Source organism: Cydia splendana, chromosome Z (genome assembly GCF_910591565.1).
Source record: "Cydia splendana chromosome Z, ilCydSple1.2, whole genome shotgun sequence".
In the NCBI taxonomy this organism is placed as follows: Eukaryota; Metazoa; Arthropoda; class Insecta; order Lepidoptera; family Tortricidae; genus Cydia; species Cydia splendana.
Window position 1 is genome coordinate 5,541,255 of NC_085987.1, and position 18,973 is coordinate 5,560,227.

Below are 18,973 nucleotides of genomic sequence, written 5' to 3' on the forward strand. Positions count from 1 at the left end.
CCTCCACTGGAGGTCAAAGTAACCCGAGTTTACGGTACAACAATAAATATTACATTATAAACTTGACCTATCGTAGCTAGTTATTTCCAAATGTTACATCTATATGTTTTATAAGTATTAATATATTATTACATATTTATATCTAATAGCATACGTTACATAGGTGCGCCTGTTATTCAGTCCCTAGAATAATATCTACTGCCTTGGGTTGTCAGATGTAGATCGCAATCATATTACCTAAGTTAATCGACATACACCTATATATGTATTATGTGACATATAATTAGAGGAAGTAGGCATAGAGTGACATATAAGCAATTGTATAGACATTGTAATAGCTAGGATGCTGAATGCTGACAGTGGCGTAAGTATAGCGTAAACTATTCTAGCTGTAAGCGAAGTCGCATCTGCTAGGCCTTTTTCTTTCAAGGTGTCAAAAAAAAGGCGAGGCCGTGAGCGAGGGGCCGCTTGTCCCACGCCAGCTACGCCACTGGACGCTGGTTATACACAGGTTATATAGGTATTAAATGGTTATTTTAAGAAGAATAGAAGACATTTATAGGCAGATAGATTGATAAATACCTACTCGTAAAAAGAAGATTTGAAACCACGGAGACGACACACAAGTGACACACACATTCAACTGTATCTTTGTGGTCTGCAAGTAAAAGACGAAAAATCGAAATGAATATTAGAATGTGCAGTGGAAAATGCATGAGACCTTGTGGATCATTCATGATTGATTTTACTATCATTGAATGAAAAGTATTTTACCAAAGAAAAGTAGAAATTCAGATATAGCCAGTTTAAGGCCAAAAGATAAGAAGAAAGAGTATACAGAATAAATAAAAATGAGGACTTATGACTCTGCATGCACTTACTCGTCCGTAAGTTTCATGATATAGGAGGCAAAAGATCAAACAAATGGCCTGATAGTAAGCAATTACCGTCCCTCATGGACACCTGCACCATCAGAGGGGATGCAAGTCATGCAAATTGCAAGTGCGTGGATGGGTGTCCGCTTTTTTTTTTCTTGATATGAAGTTTTGGAGGCCGTATCGATCCGGAAGTATCCCGGGCGACGGTTCTTTCCCCAGTTTATCTGTGCGAGGCAGGAAGTTTGGCGAAGCGCACAATTGAGGACTGATAACCATCTAAGTGTCTCTAGACGAGATAACGACTCCATAGAGCGACTGCGCGACTGCGCGGCAGATCACCTATGCGCTGGACTGACCAAGTAAAATCCGCAGTGGGAAACCGCGTATCTGACTGTGCCAGACAGTCTGTCAACAGGGAGAGATGGCGGGAGATCGTGCGAAGAGCTCTGTCCGCCTCTACTACCGATGCGGATGCCTCAACGTGACCACGACGGCTCTGTCAAGAGCGATACGACAGAGAAGAAGAACCATCTAAGTGATGGAGACCCTATATGATTAATTTTCTCCGTTCAAATAAATTTCATGTGAGAGTTGTATTAAATGACAAGACAAAGTGACATCAAGATATGAGAAAAACGTCCAGAAGACTCACATTCACAACAAGTACCTACTTAAGTTGCACAGATACACACTGAAGCAGACAGACATAGATTTCAGAAAAAGCCTTTACGTTCATTCTGTATAAAAAATAGCGTCATTTTTACCACACGTTGCCTGTTTTACTAACGGCAGTCAAAATCCAGCTTTAGTACATTCCGAAAATACTGATCTGCCTACGCAGTAGGTATTATAGTACCTACATATTAATATCAAGGATAAGATTAAGAAAAGAAGATCAACTTTCTTAGACCTGAAGTCGGTCGCTTTGTCATTTAGGTATTGTCAAAATCGAAAAATGACAATTGTATTAAAACGTCTCTATAGTCCGACAAATTTTTTTAGAAAATAATTGAGGACGCCACTTTCTACGTATCTGTCACATTTTTGACGTAAAATGCTTAAAGATGGCAACAATTTAGTATGGATTTTTATTTGGTATCATTTTATTTAATATTTACTATTTTATGTCGCACTACAAGCGATTTAAACGCAATTTATTGACATTATTAAACAAAACAAAAAACGTCATGATTCAAAACGTCATTATCCCAATCATAACCCCCAGAATTGTCACAGTCACAAGCTCACAAGTTTTTACGAAAGTGACTGTCATCTGATCTTCTATCCCAGGGGGGAAACTAGGTCTTATTGGGACTAGTCCGGTTTCCTCACAATGTTTTCCTTTACCTAAAAGCGACTGGTAAGTACCTGATACATAGTACTTGCTATACTTAGTATCAGATGATATTGTGTACTTATCTACAAAAGTTTCAAGAATCTCAACCGTTTTTCAACACGTATATGATATTAACATTCTCAGAAGAGGTATCAGGTCGCATTTTTATCACCTGTCATGCCATGCGTCTTACAAATAGAACGCGACAGGCATGGTGACAAATGATACAGAGCCGTCCATGTTAGCCCTACAGGTCAGCTGATAGTTAAAAATGTACCTAAAACAAAAGCGGAACTCGTAGGTACGTTGCACGAAATTTCCGCTTATTTTCTCCTCAAATTTTTATATAGGAATCGAAATTTTCTATTTCCAATATACTTAACGGATTATTACCTGTAAAGTTTTCCTGAAATTTTCCTACTATTTTGGAAACTTTCCAGTGCATATCTATTGTTACACATCGCTCCGTTACCACATAAATGAAAATAGAAACATTGCTTAGAAGGAATGAGTAAGATAGAAAGTTAATTTATTAGATATTTGCGTTTATTTCACTCCTTTTTGCATTCACTATATATTCAATTCATAAATTTATCGAAAAATACTTTTTTGCATTCTGTTCATTCGACAATAAGATTTAGATGGAAATAGAAATTTAGAGACAATAGCAGCAGGAGAAGATTTAGTTTTACATCGATTATCCAAGGTTCTATCAAAGTGAATAAGGATACTTAGATGAACAGATTACATTTATAATATTAGAATATAGCCATTGAAATAGAATAGAATATAATTGAATATAAAATATAAAAATGTAAATAAACATTGATACACCTAATCACATGCAAATGATTTAAGCATCGCGTTCCAAAGAATCATAAATAGGTCAATTGTTTTATAATAAAATAGGATATTATATGTAAATAATATTTTGTTTCTGTAATAGAAAAATACAAAAGAGTAAGCATTAAGAGTTGGGTTGCAAATTGTATTTTTGCTTACACCATTTTAAACATGTATAGCTGGTCAAACAGATCTTGTCAGTAGAAAAAGGCGGCAAAATTGAAAAATGTAGGCGCGAAGGGATGTCGTTCCATAGAAAATTTGAATTTCGCGCCTTTTTCTACTGACAAGATTTGCTTGACCAAGTTTATGTTACTAAAATAGTCTGTATTTAATGTGTTGCTAAAATATTTAAATGTGCATAATTAATATAATATCCAATGAATAATGATACGTGATTTAGGAAACTTCTAATTATTATGTCTGATGATGATAAAATTATCGTTTGAATCTTGCGAAAAAACCGATCTTGGTATATTCATATTGAAAGAGTAAAATAATTATTTTTGTAGTTATTTTGTCTCACTCTCTATGCGGGGGAAAGGGGAAACGTGCACACAGTCACACTTCTCACTATCTTCTTCTCATTAATACAAAATCCAATCTGTAATGACGACACAAATACATAGAAAATGACACACGTCAAAGGCAAATCTTGCACACCTCTATCTCTTTTTGTGTACGGATGAGTTACATTACAACACGCACCGCGCTAGTTGTGTGCATATCCAGTTGGGCATCATGTGCTTTGGCAGAGGATAAATAGTGCGAATGCCGACTCTCTTCCCAGTGTAGCTCAAAGTTTGCAATCATTTCAACAAACCTGCGCTTTATTCTGACTTCACCCTTTATGGGTTTTTGGGTCTCGTTGGTAAACATCGAATTCGTCCTTCGACCATTCAATAGGTATGTAATCCCCTTATACTTAAAAAAATAGGTGCGTACTCTCATTTTATTATTTTTATAAAAAATACTTTCATCTATTGACCCCTCTGTTGTTCGCGAATGGTCGTAGTTTTATCAAAATCTTGCGAGACTAAACTTGACGTATTTTCTTAGTCTATTGTATTTCCAAATTTTTCAAGCTGCTTGATTCCAAATCAAACTATTTAAGTAAATATCCGTCGTGTATCCGTTTGCTGACAACATTTATATTCTTCTCTTTTGATATAGATAACAGTTCTTGTAGATGTGTAGATCCAATTGTAAAGGAGTTAATTAATAATATTTAAAGCCTTTTAAATTCTCCATGAGCCCTAAGCCTACGATTGTTCAGATCGCTAGGGCAAACATTGTCTTAGTATGGCCTTTCAAATCATAATACGGCCCTAAGTAGAAATACAATGCTGCACAATACGTGGAATTTGAAATCACACTCATTGCATTCAAAATAACTAGGCATAGAGTTACATTCATTAGGTACATGAGTTATTGTTTCTAATTTAGTGTTAACATGAAATTTCACACACTAACTGAACTCAGCCTTTAAGGCTAAAAGAAGAGGTATTTTCGGTTTTTAAGCATCTCATGTGTAGATTTAAGTATTAAAAAGGTAGTTCTTTTGAGTTGGTTTGCTAAAAATAAATGTTTTGTATTTCGTTGTAACTTATTGCATGACAGTGTGTATAAAACGCCTAATTAGATATGTTTACTCAATTTCCCGGTAGATGTCACTTTCTATTTCGGAAACTAGCTAACGCTTGTGTACCGTGGATTTCATAAGATAATTAACTTATTTTTGTATAGTGTGATTTGTGCCAGGCAAATATACGTCAGTTTATTATTAAACTCGGTATTTGTTCTTACTTCCCCTTCGAGACCTTGGTGCAAAGTGTAAACAGTGTTCCTATTTTGCTTAACGTACAGAGCATACTAGCCTACAGAACTCGGACTAGCACTAGGGCATACGTTAGTACACTAGATTTATAACTTGAGGTACACCACAAAGTCAAACTCAACAACAACACATGTATCACACTTGATCACAGTTACCTTTTTATTGGAAGCCACACATACTTTAATAAAACACTTCGATGGTCAAAACAAATTGAGATAAAGATGTTTCAGGTTTCAGATGTATCTTGATGTGTTCTTAGGATGTTAGTCCAACTACAGTAAAGGGCCATAAAGTTTGCACATCGGAATTTCGGCTTCGTAGAGCGTTGTCTCTTTCATTCTCGTTGCCTCCAATATTCTCTTTCTAAATACCGATGTGCAAACTTTATGGCCCTTTACTGTACTTATTTTTGTAAAAATTTATCTCATTAATTATATCATCCATCAGCCTAGCCCTTTTGCACTACTTATTTATGTAATATTTATCTCAACAATTACAATCAGCCCTTTGGTATTTGCATGCCTGACTCCGACGTTTGCTGAGTTGTGTTACTTTAGATCTGGCCTGAGAAAAACGCAAAGCGCAATAATCGTCATATTCAAAACTTTTGTTATTTTCGAATATGATCCTACAAAATCACGTGCGTTACCATAGAGTTGTATGCTCTTGAATAAAATTAGATTTGACCGTAATAATCGATTAGTGTGAAAACCGGCGTTAGGACTGTCAAATTGTATATTAAAGGAAAAAATGGAAAAATTTACGCTTATATAAAATTTGGAATATCGCTCGCAGACGTATTTGCTTGTTTAAAAATTGGTTTAGGACTGTCAATTACGAGTAAGTACGTAGGTAACGCTTAGCCCATTCTAACAATTTGTCTGTCGTCGTTTTCTCATCCGAGAGTACCTTAGTCACCGAGTAACTATTAGGTATATACTCTGGCCAGGCAACTTTGTCAGTATAAAAAGGCGCGATATTTAAAAAAAATATGAGAGATCGATCCTTCGCCACAGATTATATAATCCTTCGCGCCTATAAGTTTCAAATGTACCCAGAAATTTACCCGGTTGCACTGACAAAGCTGGCTAGCTAGAGTACAGTAGGTAAGTTTACCAATCCGTAACACTAATTGTGTTTTGGGGAGGTAAAATAAAATGACTCGGATGTTAACGACTTGAATTTAAAAGTAATTTAGGTAGGTAAAAATAATAGTAAAGGAGCCGATCAGTGCATTGTGTTTGAGAATTCATAAAAATGTGATATCAATAGGATAGTATGTGCATAAGTAAGGTATATTAAATCAAGTTGAGATGAAAAAGATCATAAAATAAGTAGTTATATGAAAAACGTGGCCAAATTTAAACTGGGAACTGCAACCAAGATCCTTTGATATAGAATAGTCATAAAAAGTGTTTGTGGAATATTTACTTGTACTGAAACATGGCCATAAAACATGTGTTAGTTACGTGTAAATTGTATGAATGATTATTTGCATGAAGGAAAATATTATATAGGTCAAAGAGATTGAACATGAGATGAGAAAGGACAAGGGAGACGAAAAGATGTGCCAATTTAAACGAATAACTTTAAGTTTGTACCAACCCTTTGCCTTAACATAAGCTATCGAATAAAATAATAAGTCACATACATCAATACTTGTGCATAAAACAAAGTAGTTTCACACCCATTAAAGATACCGCATAAATTGATACCGCAAAAACTCGCGCGGTAAACCACACCTGTTTTAATACTGTGACTTAATAAAATCTGTGCGGAAAGAGAAGAGTCGTCAAATGTAGGGGAGCCCATCAGCCCATACATTCTACGACTCTTCTCTTTCCGCACAGACCCTAATAAATTTATACCACGAGACAAGAATAACTTAGTAAAATTAAGTACGAATTAGATACCGCGCGATGGTCGTGCGGTAAACCACTACCCACCCGGTCTCATTATGTGGTCATTGTAAAATATTTGTACCGAGACGAGACACGATACATACTAATCCAATGAAATTAAATATAAATTGTTGCTGAAGGTGATCGCGCAGCAATCCCGCCACCCTCCCTGGCTCCATGTGCTCTTTTATAATCAATTAATCAGTATCGTCTCGAAACAGCAATAATTCAAAAATATACTAATACACACCGTAGATGTACGAACGGTAAACCCTCCACCCACCCTTTGAACTGTATACTTCTTAAATATATTTTTTATAAAACCTCCAAAACTAACTAAAGAGGAATCTTCACGACAATAGTCGCAATATAATAATAAAAATATTAAAAATATTGGGACTGATTTTACAATGAAATGCATTGGATAAATGCGTGCGTGCTAACAATATTTAAACAAATTTACACCTAAGAAAGCGGACGATGATGCAAAAATCGAAAAATTAAGATATTGGGCTTCATAATGTGACGGATTTTGCCATATGTCTGACCGTTAATTTAAGATGACTAGCTTGAAACTTATTACATCAAACCTAACAAAGGACACAGAATGGAAGTAATCATATCAAACCTGAATAAATACATCAAAACTAAATCCATTATAATATTCCGTTTTGTGACTTTTTCAAATTATTGCGGTTCTAGTACCAGCTGCATTAGACTACGCTTGACCAAAACGCAACTATAAAAATAATGTCAATTTTTCAAAACAGAACGTCAAAATCAACACGATTACCTCTAATAGGCTTGGCGTCCGAAGGACCACTATAGACTACAAAAACTGGAAGTAGATATTTTTTTTTTAAAACACATGTTTAGGGGTAAAATTGGTTGGGGGTTGTCGTGTCTGAAATATTTCAGAAAATATTTGTAACTAGCAATTTTACCCAAAACTCATGTGCTTTATGAGAAAAGTCCTTCATCATGTAGACCTGCGAGTCACAGTGCGAATGATCATTTGTAGAGACTTTTCGCACATCCAGGAAAGATGTTTTCTTGTACGCGCGACTGCATAGAGATAGTAAAGATGATACACTGTTTCTTCGACTCGTCATAAGAAACGAGGCGAGTAGTCAGTAATGTTCCCCGGTGAGCCCGGCTTGGCATGGAAGCGCTGGTGCGCCTCCATACGGACCAAGCACTTCGGACTCGGAACAACCCACGACCTTAACGACACCGAGAGGTGTTTGGAGCTTCCGTTAAGTTCTGCGATTTAGCTACAGAACAGTGACTCCATAAGAAATAAATAGCAGAATCGAAACCGATTCATCTCCATTGTCACCTAAGGTGTAACTATGCATCTCGTTTCCAATATTCGCAGCTGACGCAAATGTCTGAGTCGACTGCTGTCATAATAATTTTGTAACGAATTTGGAAATAAAAACATTAGACATTATACACGCTTTTAAAGATGCTAGTTACCGTTTTCCACTAATAACGGGTACTCATTTAAGATGGTGACGATATATAATACGACGACACGGATTACACAGCCTTTCACCGCATTAAAACAACCCGTAGTGGCCAGTACAGAAACGGAAAGCTATAACGCTGGCACAGTTATTTGCTTTAACTTCAGCAACCTCAGGTTAAAAGCGTGCTCACAAATTTAAATCTCAATTAAAAAATCAAAGCCAACTCTTCCAACTGTTTGGCATACATGTTGAAAGCAATCACGGCGGCAACAAGATTCTCAAGGCTGTGCTCTACGTACTACGTACCGAATCCAAAGGATTTCGGCGACGCGAACAACACAGTCGTCGCAGAGTTCGTCAACTCGATGCCGTCAGCGCGCTGCGGCGTGGAAGCCAGCGGCGTATCAACCTGTTATTGTTTTCTCGAAATATACAGGGCCACCCGTGCCAAGGGAGGATATATAATGTCAAGACACTGGCCTTCTCAGACTCGTTTCGCTTCGCTCGCTCCACTTCGCACTCCGCAGCGCCCCGACGCGGACTGTGCCGAGAATCACACAACGCTACAAGCATGGCCGAGCTTGCGCGCGGATGCCTCAGCCGCGCGAAAATTAGAGGCAGGACAAGAACGTAAGGACACCTTCATGGTCAGCTTACTAGAAAATGAGCCTGCTCTCTCATCCTGTCTAAATTTACGCTAATGTTAAAGAAACGGGGTCAAATATTGTTTTGACGAAAAGCAAAATCTTGGGTGATCAAGATTATAGGAAGATTTTAAAGTGGTCGAACGGTACAAGACAAAATTAATTTACACAGTTCTTAAAATAGTATAAAATATGACAAATAATTTCAATAGGATGCATCTGAAGAATGCAAACAATCCAGACGGATAAATTAATTATAGCACAGAAAACTGGTCTGACCCGGTCATAAAAGATGTTATCTCACACAAAGTCGAGCACACAGTAAAATGTCCAGCGGGTCGGACAAATCGGCCGAGCTACATTGAAATTACTGCACTAAAACAATCTAAAATGGTAAAAAACACGAGAACAAAAATACCTGATCATAATAATAAAAGTCAATCCTGATCCGATGCCTGCAAGCAAATCTTTCGCTTTCGCACCTATTTAGTATCACTGATAGTAATTTTTTCCGATTTTAGTCCGAAAATTTCACCAAATGTCAACCTCGACGCACTGACACAACACAAATCACTGGATGGTCTCGTCAAGCATCTGTTTTCGCCAAGAACATGATTTCCCTGGTTGCGGTGAATTCATCGGTGTCGTTCCATCGACGAATACAATACACCGAGAAAAATCAAAGGCAAAAGATGAAGATTCTTCGCGGAATTTACTATATTTATATCCTTTCTATGGTTTTTATCAGGCCAAAACAAAAAGTTTCATTTTTTACGCAGGCCTCATAAAATGCATCGATAAAACTAGCGCTATTTCGAGGTCCGTTCGGATCGTAATTTCTTTTTTTTTCACTTAGTGGCTTCATATCTGCCTCGTTAACTTATTTAGATGCTTTAAAAGCATGTCTAAACAAATATGTTATTCCTTTCCATGTTTCAAGTAAGATGTCTGTGAAATCATCATTGTTTGTTGGTTCACGGTGCCTTTCTAGAATGTGTGTGATAATTGATTTCAATGGCATCTTATTCAAATCACCGATGATATAAGATGTCTTGCTCTGTCCTTTGAACGATAATTCCTTTCCGTGATCCAAATCAGCTAAAACTGAAATCGCCATCATCATAGGTGGTCTCGATTGATTGTTTGATATCAGGCTGTCGTGATTTCAGTCAAATCTCATTCAATTCACCGATAGTTATGATGTTAACGTCTTCTTTTTTTATTGTAATTCTGTTGTCCTTCATTAAATTCATCCTCGTTGCATGTGTTTTAGTTTCCATTTTTCCTTCCCAAGAGTTCAATAAGAATGTGACGAAATCGTCATCCATGGTAACAGCACGCTTCAATGTCTCGTGAAATGATTTCGGGTAATCTTATTCAACTCACCGATGACTTGTTACAAAAACGATTACAAAGTTTTTCCTTGTTTCAGACCTTTTCTCAATTTTCTATCTTCTCCAGCTTATATTTCTCCTGATTTCTTCACGTCTTGCGTACAATTTCAATTGTGCCCGATGGAAACCAGTGGTTGATGTCGCACCCGGGATATGGTTTACAAAATAGCCCAATTGAAATAATAGATGTAATAGATGGTATCCTTAACTTTTCAGTCCGAAGATTCACGAGCCTTTAAATGTCTAATTTTTTTGCGATTGGCCTGCTGTCAATCATTATTTCTTTACCTGTAATCCTTTCTTATTTGTCGGCAAAGGGAGTCTAATAATGTTGCATAGAAGATCCTTTCGGGATAATGGAAGAAAAGTGCTGCAGTTGGAGATAGTACAGGCCTCCAAAAGAAAGCTAAAACAAAAGTGTTTTCGTTACATTTCTTTCATCATTTGTATTTTTAATATTTCTTATAAGTAGGTAATGCGCTACTTACCTTAAGTAGGGTATATTTTGATAAGGCCCAAATTAAGAAGGAACTCCATTTCGCTCAAAAAGACAGCTACAAGAAAAGAAAAAAGACTCATTAATAAATCCTAGCAACTCCACAATAATAATACCTACAAAATTTCTGAAATCTAAACGTAGGTAGAATATTTGAAAAAATTCTAACGACAGTTTTTATCACGGGTTACTTGTTCTTTGTCCAAGTCGTAAAATGACAAAATTAACAATTGTAATATAATCATTTGATGTCAATAATTGCCATTTCATGACTCGACTATAAAACTTTGAGTTTTCACGACAAAGACCATACTAGCAGGGGTTTGATTCTATAAAAACAATTCAACAACCGGGCAACATCGGTCGGATCACATTTATTTTCTATTTAACCAGGGTCAAAGGAATTTAATAATCTTTTTAGTTTAGTTATTTATGGTCTATACTTTGGTGTAGTGCTTCGCTTATGTGATCTCTGTAAAACGGACAGTCTCGGGCTGAAGAAAACTACTTTTTAAATTTCCTTTTGCAGATGATAATCCGGAAAGCTCTCTCTTTTTTTTATTATCGATTAGCGAGGTCCAACTGTATTCCACATTTAAACGGATGCCCTATTTCGATGGTTCAAGAACTTTGCATGCAATATCAATACATTGCTAACTATAGTACAATGAATTGAGTCGATAGACCAAATACCGCAATATAACGAAAATCGCATACAAGTTCTTAAACCGTCTTAATGGGTTAGTTCCCGATTCACCGGATTCTTGTTTTTTCAGATTCCCCTATAAGTACTCGGATTGTAACGTACTAAAGTAAATCCGGCAATACAGGAATCCGTCGAATCGGGAACTAGCCAAATGGGGCTTCGATAGGGCCACAGAAAGTTATTGAGAATCGTTCATAAGAAAATAAATTGCTCACCATAAAAAAGGGACAGACGAAGCTTGAAGACGGGAAATTGTGCCATGGTGTGACTTTAGAAACCAATATCAAATAAATCTGAAAATTAATGACTTCATTAGTAAAACTTTCCTCAATGCATTTGATAATTAATATCATACATTTAACCACCACAACACACAAGTAACATACAAATATACGTAGTTATAGGATAAGGGCCAGTTGCACCAACCACATTAGACAGACTGATCGACGTCACTCAGCAGTGAACTATGAAACTTCCCATACAATAAAATTTTACGAACGTTTTAACGGTGACATGCGATTTGGTGCCACTGGCACTAATTGTACAGCAATAAACATTCTATCTTTTTTTCAAGCAGGTACCAACACACTTAGTCTACTCGAGAAACTAAAAACGGTGAAAAATAGAGATACTACTCCTAAAACTACGCGTGATACTTACCTCATTAGATTTTTATATATATACTTATATGTTATACTTTTTTCCCCCTTTTTTTGTTTATAACATTTGATATTTTTTGTGTGCTAATACACGCTTCGAATACATTTTTCTAGGCATCATGACGAATCTAATGACTGATGAGGTATCACACGTATTTTTAGGAGTAGTATCTCTATTTTTCACCGTTTTCTGTTTCTCGAGTAGTCTAACTGTTAACTGTACATTGGTGGACCTTATGCCTTTTGTCTTAATCTGTCATTTTGAATAGAAAGAAAAAAATAAAACGTAATTTAATAAACTAATTGAGGCGTACAAATTTTATGAATAAATAAGGGTTTTGTATTAAAACACGTACCTACTCACCAAATGGTATTTTTTGGAGAACGTATTATTAAATAGTTATGCCATTACAGAGGGTATAATTGAAAACCTGTGGACAAAACGTATGATCACTATTATTACAAGAAAGTGCGATGACGTCACTATATTATCATTAAGTACCTATATAACCTATAGGTAGAGTATATGCGGAAAGAGAAGAGTCGTGGAATGTATGGGGCCCAATACATTCCACGGCTCTTGTCTTTCCGCACAGACTCTACATTGTTATTTTATTCGATCGATATTAGATTTTTTTTTCTAATATTTTTTATGAAACAAATAAGTATGTGAATGTGATGAAGAAACAATGATACACTTTTTACAGGACTCATTTTATTTATTGATACTCGTATCATCGTAAATAATTAGAATATACATATTACTAAAACTACACTTACTAATTTATCACAAACAAAAAGGTTAACACTCGGCACATAGCTCAGGTTTAATACTCCCAATTGAACATACTTATACATTATCGAATAAAAAAATAAATACGATATGCGTCATGTGGGCCACTTGCACCATCCCACAAACCCGGGGTTAAGCGGTTAAACCGGGGTTAAGCGCTTAAAATATCCTAGCCACTCCGTCTATTGTTACAAAACACAGGCTATTTTTGGCACTCTTATCAACATATTGACATCACTTTTGTCACTTCACCTATAGATGGCATTGAATTCGCAAAGGTTTAATTTGCTTTTCACTTTCACAAAACACTAGAAGCTCCACACATTTAAATTATTATTCAAATAAGTGAATTATGTACCTATTTAAACTTCACTGTATCGAATCTATATAGGAAACACTATTTCACCGATTTATTATTAAATAATTATCACTCCATTTTATAAATATACTTATACACAGTAGGTATAAAATACCTAATCTGTGAAAAATATTTTTAGTCTACACGGCTAAATTCCTTCCCTTTTAGTACCTACAAAAGACAGATAAATATAAATAAAACGTACTTCACTTAGTTTTAAAACCGATCCAATAGATGGTGTAATTTTTATTTAGCTTTATACTTATTAACCTTTATTTTTAAGTATTAATAAACGAATAACATACCTAATATACGAGTACCTAAGTATTTTTTTTAAACGTAGCAAATGATTGTTGTAAAATCTTACACTCACACACAGTCAATAATTAGAAAAAAAAAATGCAGAGTCTTAATGACACGTTCACCACCACGGCACTAAAACGGACTAGACTACTAGACTGCCCAGACCACGACTTGAGTACTAACTGCTCGCGACAATCGATCCAGGTCTTCTAGGGTACCTACCTAGGCATGCGCGTTAGGTCGGCATGCGCAGATATAAGATCTCTAGGTCTAAATCTGCGTGTTAGCCTATCCCCATTCTTTTTCGTTCCCTAAGTCCCTTTCAGGTTCATCCCACGCGGTCTGAAATTCAAAACCGGAATATTCAAGACCAATTGGTAGCAGAGTAAAAGAGGAGAGGTTTCTTTGTCTCATTTACTGTATCTACTTATCTGGTTTCTTGTATAGAAAAACCAAATCCCAAACACAAAATAACTAGATGCTACAATGAACTATGTACGAGTACGAGTATAATGATGATAAACTAGACTGTACTTTGAAATTATTACGTAACTAAAAATTGTTAAATTCTTTATTTCAATAAAAATCTTCTTCTTCCTCGCGTTATCCCGGCATTTGCCACGGCTCTTGGGAGCCTGGGGTCCGCTTGACAACTAATCCCATGATTTGACGTAAGCACTAGTTTTTATGAAAGTGACTGCCGTCTGACCTTCCAACCCAGAGGGGAAACTAGGCCTTATTGGGATTTTTCCGGTTTCCTCACGATGTTTTCCTTCACCGAAAAGCGACTGGCAAATATCAAATTATATTTCGTACATAAGTTCCGAAAAACTCATTGGTACGAGCCGGGGTTTGAACCCGCGACCTCCGGATTGAAAGTCGCACGCTCTTACCGCTAGGCCACCAGCGCTTCTTTATTTCAATAAAAATACAATTACTTAAGTATGTAACAACATTTATTTAAATTACTTAAGATATTAAAATTCTTCAAAATTGGATACGTCACTAATATGAATACAACCTTAGTTACTCGTATTTTACAGTTAACATATGTATGTCAAAAAGTATAAAAAAGTTAACCCACTTACTAATTAATTAATTAGCATCACTTTTAGTTCCTCTACCATGCATCTCGCACATCGATAAAGCTAAAAAAATAAAAAAATATTTTGTATTGACTGAAACCCGCACCATAAAAACCTTATACAAATTACACAATAAATTATATACCACTACACGGGTCTCTATTGTTTCCCAAATAGTTTTAAGTCATAATGTATTGTTTGTCCGAATTTTCGTTAGTCATAATTGGTTTTTCTCAGAAACGCGTAACTTTTCAGGATTGCCATAAAACAAACCTAACCTAACCTAACCTATCTATAGAATAACCTTACGAAAATCCTGAAAAGTGAACGGTTTCAGTTTTATGACTAACGATAATATGACAAACAATACATTATGACTTAAAACTTTATGGGAAACAAAGGGACCCCACCACTTACACACTACACCACATAATAAAAGAATAGGCACTTTTTTACTTTCCAAGCACATTGAGTAAATTAAATAATAAACCAAACATTTATTAGTCACTTTAGTCACCTCAATTTATTAACAAATTACACTTAGGAGCACTTAAGATTTTGTAAATTGTACGGATGCGTCAAAAGAATATCTCAGTAATAATTACTAACTCTTACCTATACTCCATACTCGACTTCATACTATGAGTGATAATATTTAAATGTAACAGTTTGAATTTAATAGGAATTATGATAATTGTCAAAATAGCCCCGAAACGAATACTAACTGAATACTATAACTGCTATGAGGTCTAGACTAGTCCTGGATGCACCCAGATCGATAGTTAGGGCTTGCGCTTTAATTTGTTCACAACTATTTGAATACGAATCGGTAAAACGCCCTCTATGTTACGTGTTGTCCTCCAAGTAGTTCTGGCCTTTTTCTCTAGATGGAAGGAGCTGTAGTAGGTAACTATGTTGTTTAAAAATAACTCGAATAGACACAATAACCCCATAGTGGCAATTACCCCGGTTGACCTTATGGTGCTCTTTGAACTTTTGATGTTTTTGTTAATCCGTGTATCACAGTAGCGCGAAACCTTTTTTCTATTTTAAATGAATTATAATTGCATAGAGCCTGTGGAAGAAATGCAATACGCGTTATTTAATAAACTTTTTCACTCGCAAGCAGGGCATAAGCAAAAATTTTTATGTCGCTTAAAAGCATTTATGTTAATGAATGAAAGACAGAAATTGAGTGTAACTGTAGATAACTCTTAGGACGTACTCAAAAGAGACTACCGCGAGTGAATTCGCCGCTAGGGGCGCCACTGTGAGGCGGGTCACTTCCAATCCAATGTCACTATATTTCTTGCGAGATTTTACAAATATTCGTGTTTATTTTGAAAAATGTCAAAATTATAGTCATTATGAGTCATAATGCTCATAATTTATGACAAATATGCAACGCAATACAAAATTCATGTTATAAAAAGTTTTACTATGAAAGTACAAAATAACGCGGCAGTAAATAATAGCCAATTTTGAGGTTAGGACAGGCTCGAGTGTCTTAATAAAACTTATTTTTTGTCAATTTTAACCAATCGTCTTCACTTCCTTACTTATATTTCTCTATGCTTCACACTAAAACATCACTTCAAACTTTACAGTACCTATGTTACATGTTATCGGTCAGTGCCCAGTAATGAAGTTCTAAAACGCGCAACCACTGTAGATATATAACACTAATATTTTTTTTTATAGCGCCACCTACCGGCAAACTATAAAACTACCTCGTTCAACTTCACCAGCCTTGAAAAAAGATGGCACCCTTACCTTGCCCGACACGAGCATCACGCAATTCACACATGCCAGTTGAATTCAGTTTTTCCAAGTTCGCCAACCATCATCTACACCACTCTACACTCTACAGCTTCACCAACAATCGAGTGCCAGAGATTTAAAGACGAATTTCCAAAAACGTAGTTCGCAGTAGGACCCTTTGACCGGAAATAACAACTGTATTTTTTTTATAGATACCTACCTATATCGGCCGGGCCGGGTGATCTCGTTTGTGAAATTTATAGCCATGCTGCGCACGCATCAGGTCTCTTTTCTTCCGTATATTGTGTGAGATAGAATAAATGCGCGCGCATAGAAGTGCAATACGCATGGCGTTTGTTTTTATGCAACGACGCATATGCGTGCGCACTATTTTCTTGCGTCAGAGTTTAAATTAGGACATTACTTCTTTTGCGACGCATAAAACGAAATTTAATAAATAACTAAGAAAATTCATTGAAGTTAGGTAGAAAAAATGCGACTCACCACATTGTTTAAAAAAAAAAGCTTCAAAAAGCACTGAGACTGCACTCTGAGTTGCGTTTCTGCTGTCTGCCTGCCTTTATCTTAAATAAAATAAAAAAAAACTTACTTTCTTTATGGGCGAACACTGGCCACCAACCGCTGCGCAGTTCCAAATTCAAAACCTCAAACAAGCGCAAGTTATTTCAACGCAACGGTTAGTCCAATTGAAATTTCGAAAAAGCCGTTAAAAGAGCTCGCGCCGCTGAAAAAGTAAAGGCTTCCAAACCGGTGACAAAGGAAGTAGAAATCTAGATTTAACCGGTTTGGCTACTCTACTCACCAAAAGAAGACGTCATGTTCGGAACGGAGGCGCGAGCGAAATGGACGAAGCCTAGAGCTTTAGCTCGGAAGCTGGGTCTAGACCTAATTTGCGCATGCCCTTTGGCATCGATTGGACGGAGCCCCAGACCGTCTGGCGTTGCCTAGTAACCCTAGCCTCCCTAAGTGGGATGACGGCTGCGGTCCTCAAAGTTTACGTCTAGGTATGTAATTGACAATATTATGAAATGCAGGACACTGATTCTGTTTTGTTTAATTCAGTGTGTTGTGTTTTGATTCAGTACTTGTAAAAAAATGTTGAACTACATACATTTTTTGCTAATATATTGGTATTCCTGAAAATTACTGGCTGCAGCAGGCAGTAATAGAGCGCTGCGACAGTATCTCGCCCGCGAGATAAATACCGTCTTTTACTAAATGTATTAATTTGAGAGGGACGGGTACTCACCGTGCTAAGGCTACCGTATACTGGAGAAAATAAATAATGTCATCTTGTCTTCAGTATGTCCTCTTGATCTCTATGTTCATCTTGTCACTATTTATTATATTAACCACGACTAGGCATATACACGGTGTAACACGAGGAAACCAAAAAATTTTAACCACGCATTTTTGAGGTCAAAAGAAGGAAAAAATGTAATATGAGTTTAGGTCAATTTCGCCAAAAAAATTTTTGTTTGTTTTTGTTTTTTCAATTTTTTGAATGTATTTGTACATAACAAATAAATGTTATTGGTAAACTTGTCACTTAAAATTGATTTTTACATTTTTTTTCCTAAAACCGTTTTGACATCTATCAATAAGGATATTAAATATCCTTATTACGTCCCATAGCAGCAACATCACCATCAAAAAGGCCTTTTACACTATGTAATAATAAAAAACTTGTTTTTTTTTTTAATTAATATTATCTCTGAAACTAGGCGAGTTTTAAAAAAGTTTATAGGAAATTTTTGTCTCTAAATATGATCAGGAATACGCTGTTAAAAGTATTCGGTTTCCTCATGTTACACCGTGTATTTTATACGGCTTTGGTGGGTAATAGGTAATAAATAAAATATCACGCTATACATAAGAAATAACTGCTATACATATAAAACATACATATAAATTATAATGTAAATAATCAATATAAAAATACTGAAAACGCCCAAGAAACTTTGGGAGCCGCTGCCTCTCTCCCCTTTTAGGAAGTTTCCAGAACCCTATGCAATTACATATAATTATAAAGTGCTAGTGCTTGTGTCGTACCGTACCATCTATAACACTACAAAGTTAGTTTTTCATTTGTAAAATGTCGCCACTATCGCAAAACAGGAACCATTATGTGGCAATGTCTGTTCCAATTTTGTCAGCTGAATATAATAATTTGGTATTATCGGGACGGGCCTCTGAAAAGACAAGCTAAGCTACACCATTTAAATATGTCTACCATGTTATACTACCCACACCTAGAATTATTTTTGGGTATTTTTGTGATTTATGTGAGGTAAGTACCTAGTCAAAGAACATTTCGCTTTCTCAGCTTATCTCATTTTGCTATTGCGCCTAAGCGCCTAAGTTTAAAATTTGCCGCATTATTGGTGACGAAAATGGAATGATGTCACTAAATATGGTGCACATTGGGTGCACATTATAAAACGTTTTATTTGTGCGCCTATTTGCCGCCTTGTTTAGTGATTAAC

The 18,973-nt window shown here is 36.1% G+C and overlaps 1 long non-coding RNA gene across 1 annotated transcript; it reads right to left on the reverse strand.

The window, feature by feature from the left end:
* Positions 1 to 10,615: 10,615 nt before the first annotated feature.
* Positions 10,616 to 17,464, reverse strand: LOC134804557 (uncharacterized). The gene is made up of 5 exons (XR_010146142.1): positions 17,290 to 17,464; positions 12,531 to 12,597; positions 11,723 to 11,800; positions 10,794 to 10,859; positions 10,616 to 10,711 (listed from the first exon to the last, which is right to left on the reverse strand). It is a non-coding gene; the product is annotated as an uncharacterized LOC134804557 (long non-coding RNA).
* Positions 17,465 to 18,973: the final 1,509 nt, after the last annotated feature.